Raw genomic sequence first — 5,393 nt, 5'->3', positions numbered from 1 at the left:
TCGGAATTTTGTAAAATCCCCCAACGGCTCTCCAACGGCTATAATATTTCCTCGGAATTCATCGGTTTTTTCCGAGGAACACATTGTTCCTCGGAATTTCCTCGGAATATTCCGACGGACTGAGGTTTCCTCGGAATTCCGTCAGTATATTTCGAGGAAATTCCGAGGAACCCCAATTTTTTGTTTCCTCGGAATTTCCTCGGAAATTCCTCGGTATATTCCGAGGATTTCATTTTCCGTCGGAATGTCCGTCAGAATACCGCTGTTTTCTTGTAGTGGGAAGAGCACTGTCAAACCGCAATTTCTTAACACACACAAACGAATAATAGTTCCTAAGATAAGAGATTTAACTATTTTCAAATAAGTCAGTCACTCGCTTCATTAGTTTAAATTCAAAGCTATCTTCTTTTTCTTGTTCTTCTTGCTCTTTGTTCAACATCACAGATAGCCAATCCGAACCTCTTCCTCTTCCCATTGACCCTCTTCTCCTTTTCCTTCCCTTCACCATTTCTTTCTTTCACATTAGTCTTTCAAAGAATCTGGCCCAAGGACACTCTTCCGTTTATCATCATCGCTGATTCATTCGCAAGAAGTAGCTTCCTGCTCAGTATCTGCCCAATAGACATCGCTGGTTTCAAGACAGCAACTGAAGAAGCTGTCCCGTCTCCATTCATCATCATATCCAGACCGCTTACATCCATCAGAACCGTCTCTCTCCTGCTCGTGTAGTTGCCCTTGTAAGATGATGATGATCTCCTCCTACGTTCTGACCACTGCCATTGTGTCTCTTCTTCTTCTTCTGCTTCCATTTTTGCGGAGTTCACTCTCTCCAGACCTTCCTCAATAGTCCTCCTGCTACTTCTAATCTCTTGAGCCGTTTCTTCTATCTTCTCAAGAATCTCCTCCTGCAACGTCTCTCTTGTTCTTCTTCTCCTAGTCACATCTTGGATTTCAGTTATTGCAACTGTTTCAGCCGCTCTAGCAGCTTCCTTCATCTTCCTAGCAGCGACCAAACACATCTCAGCAGCTTTGATCTTGCTCCCCGTCCGTTCGATCTCACACACAGCTTTATCAACCGTAAAACGCGCTTCCTCCCCTGTTTTACTAAACTCCAACGCATCATCACTTAGTCTCTGAATCTCCTTTGAGATCTCTGCCGCGTTTTCAGAGTTTAACCTCTCTCGTTTCTTCTCGAGCGCGGCTCGCTCCACTTCAATTCTCTTGTTTAGTAACTCGACGGACTCGCGTATAGCAGCGAGATCTTCGGTCGTCTTACAAAGATTCGTTCTCTCACTGACTCGAATGGAGCCGAAGGGTCGATTTCACCAACGAAGGAGAAGCCTACAACAATATGCATAATTATATTAATAAAAATGTTCCAACGTGGACTGAAAGAGTCCAAGAATTCATCTGAACATATACAAATTGTGGTTCACATATCACTTGCATCAATCAATGGGACTTATTGCTTAAAGGGACTTACCAAATAACGCAGGTGATCTTTTACTAAGTCACTGGTTGTGAGGTTCCTAGCAAAGAGAAGTAGAGAAAAGCCTCAGCTGTTTAAATCACCTGACACATGTTTGCACTCAGCTTCCGGTTAAAAAGCCTCAGCTGTTTCAGTCTTGTGAAAAAAAACCCCCCAAATAATATCATACCAACTCTGTGAGACTGTGGAGCTTCTGCAATTAGAATCGCTCTATTTAGAAAAATAAAAAAAAAATAACGAATTGCAGAATTAAAAGAAAAGATTGTTACTTGTGACTACCATGAAACCTTCAAAAACGCTGGTATATGGAATTAAGAATGCGATAATGACGTTGGATCTGTAACTCCGACGGCTTCGGTTAAGTAGATTAGAAGACTAAAGGACGCGAGTGGAGATAAACAAAGAGATTCTTCATCTCGATTTCGTCATCCAAATCCCTCGAAACACTATTGAAGGTGTGGGAGAACGCTGAAGAAATTTTTTTTTAGGTTATCGAAGAAAAAACGGCATGAAGGAGATGAAAACTAAAAGGCCGCTCAGTTTTTGGCTCTGATTTTGAAGATTAACACAAAGCCCAAATTTTTTCAGTCTATTTTTAAATGAAACGGTGCGTTTCGAAAACAGCGACAGGTGTCGCCCTGAGGATGAGCGACTTTCTGACCTGGCGCTGATATGGCGCAACAGGAGGGAGGCAAACAGTTTTTTATATATATTAGATAGATTTAAAGGTTCAGAAAGTCCATTCAACGAGTTATAATTCATCTACTAATTCAACCCAATAACTAACTTTTCATCAACTTTGATTCAATTTTCTAGATATGAGATCTACGATTACATTCAAATTTAATGATTATTTATATTTTTGGTAAACTTTTTAGAATATGGTAGTAAATTATACATCATTATTAAAGTAAATATACTCAAATATGACATTAAATTCCATAGACACTATTTGCAGAATAATTTTGACACATGTACAATCACTTTCATTAAACAAATGTGACATGGCATGATAGATATGATGACATGGTTTATGGCTAAATATAATATGAACAATTACATTTAATGTTTATTTATTTATATTTTTAGTAAGCTTTTTAGAATATTGTAGTAAATTATACATCATCATTAAAATAAATATATTCAAATATGAAATTAAATAATATAATAATAGAAATATAATAATATTTTACAAATTTCGAAATGATATTTATTTTTATAATTATACTATTTTAATACTAAAAATATTTTCAATTTTTTTATAATTTATTTTAAAAAATTAATCGTAATACTATTAGCATCTTTTATATATCTAGAAATTTTAGAAATATTGTTTAGTTATACTTTTTGACAGTTATACAACTTTATATCAATTTTTTATTAATTTTAGAAGGGTTGATTTAATATATTTTATCCAAAAATAGATAAAAATCTATCTAAGATTATAATTTTAAACATACACATATATATTTTTAAATATAATTTAAAATAAACAAAATTATTTATTTTATCTTAATTTTATGTGCAATTAAATCAAATTTATATTAAAATACTGGTAAGAAAATAATTAAATCTAAAATAATAAAACTTATTTCTAATTATGGATTAAATTTTAAAATTTTATTACTGAACATTATGTAGGAAAACATCTAGTTTAAGTTTTGAAACATATAGTTTGGTTGTATATTATGCCTTAGAGCATTAATTTTGCTAAAGCAACCTATTTCAAATATTTTAGAGTTGATTAATAGAGAACGATTATCATGTTTCTGTGTTTTATGGTTTCATCTGGGATCAGAATTAGAAAATTGTCAAAAATACCACATTCATAATACCACTTTTCATGTTTACTTTAACAATTTCTATTTTCAATTTTAAAGAAAGAAAAAGATATTTATAATCATAGGGTTACTAATCTAGACCTAGAGTTTACAGTTGATGAGTGGGGTAGGGTAGGGTTTTTAGAACGTGGAGTTTATGGTTCTAATAAATATACAAATAAGTACTTAAAAAATTAAAAAAATAGTTTCGAAAAGAATTTTCGAAATTCAAAAATAAGAGTTTTTAAAAAAATTGAAAAATAAAATTTATAAAAATATGAATTTAAAAAAGTATAATTCGAAAATATAAAATAAAATATATTTTTTAATTTTTTAAAATTTTTATTTAAATAATTACTTATTATATATATAGAGAGTAAAAGTATAAGAGTCTTTTGCCTCTTAATGAAAAATGTATTTTGGAAAATGTCTCTTTAGTGATGGTAAACATGAATAATTGTACCAACAAAGTAGTAAACATAAAAATTCTCCATCAGAATTAAGAAGATGGTTCATAACTAAATATAATCCCATCTTAGCCAAAAAAATAATTAAATATCAATACTATTAAAAACAGAAGCACAAAGTTGGACCCAACTTGGTTCTAGGTGAATTATTTTTAAAAATAGACTATATAATTAATATGTCAATTAAATTATTTTTTAGTCCAACACATTAATATCTATAACAAAATCATCCTACAATCCCGCCTTATTATTTATGGTAACTGATTAAATGAGTTTATACTATAATTTTTAAATAATAACAATGTCTTCATATGTTAATAAAACATTTATAGGTTATTTAAAGATTCCATATTGGTCGACGGTGATATATGTTTCACTGGACAACATTAATTTTAATAATATTGATGTTTTTTCTTCACACATGTTAATAAAACTTTGTATGTTACTTTATATATTTTATATTTATCAGACATTTTATGGGTTTTAATTGCCCAACCAGTGTCTGGTTACGAATTAATTGAGATTTTTAGATTTTTATCGGGATTTATCGGAGTTTATCAAGTTTTTAGTTATGAATTTTTATTAAATTTAAACCGGATAATATACGCTTCACTATGTTACTTGTTCAAACATGGATCCATGTCATATATGAAAACAATGAATTAAACTAAAGACACATATATAATTATTTTATTAAAATAAATATGTTGATTAAAATTCAAAAATATTTAATACCAACTAATATTTTTATTTAAAAATAAATTTTGTACTTTAAAATCGCGAATCAAAGTCTAATAATCTCATTAAAATTAGGAACGAAATCTTAGCCGTTCGAAGAAACCAGCATTAGTGGCTAACAACTAGTGTTGGTCTTTGGTTTTAAAATGTTTGGTACGACGATACATCATTTGCTGGGTAGAAAACCTCTATTTTCATTCATCAACTAAACCAGTATGTACCCAATGCAATCAAATATTTGGTCTAACAACTTTTTTTTGTCGAAGTATTTGGTCTAACAACTTACAAACTGTTATAAACCAAATGAAGATCGACCATGGACCAGCCCGTACTGCAGGCCCAATCCGGGACATGATAAACGCAACCATAGACTATGTGTTTATCTAGTATATATTCTATGTATATCTGTAACATAGTGTTTATCCTTATCCTTATCTTGTTAGGATAAACATGACTTATGACGGTCTAATACCTTGTATATATATGGACCTTCTGGTCGACAGTAATGAGAACAGAAGTATTTCTCCAACACTTCATTTACAACACGTTATCAGCACAATAGACTCCAAAACTCTGAGACAAAACCTAACCTAAAATCCGTCACACATAAACCCTAAACTAGGTGTAACTTAAAATCGATCTATCTCTCAAACCCTGAGGAACCAGACGACGAGCCACATATCAAATTGAAGATCTTGACGGGATGAATCCATCAGCGCAAACCGTTCGTCGATCCGATCTCAGACGCGCCCACACTCGCAGAAACAATACTTGGCACCGTCTTGGTCTTTTGGAACCCTAATCCCGAAGAACCCTAAATTGTTCTTGCTTACATTCCGGCTTGCAAACTCCGATCAAGCTCAACTCCGATCAAGCTCA

The 5,393-nt window shown here is 32.2% G+C and overlaps 1 pseudogene; it reads right to left on the bottom strand.

Moving 5' to 3' along the window:
* Positions 1-381: 381 nt before the first annotated feature.
* On the bottom strand, positions 382-1,581 carry LOC106338392 (annotated as a pseudogene).
* Positions 1,582-5,393: the final 3,812 nt, after the last annotated feature.

The sequence above is a fragment of the Brassica oleracea genome, chromosome C4 (genome assembly GCF_000695525.1).
Source record: "Brassica oleracea var. oleracea cultivar TO1000 chromosome C4, BOL, whole genome shotgun sequence".
NCBI classification, from domain to species: domain Eukaryota; kingdom Viridiplantae; phylum Streptophyta; class Magnoliopsida; order Brassicales; family Brassicaceae; genus Brassica; species Brassica oleracea.
The sequence above is the reverse complement of the archived record's forward strand: the minus strand, read 5'-3'. Positions and strand labels throughout refer to the sequence as shown.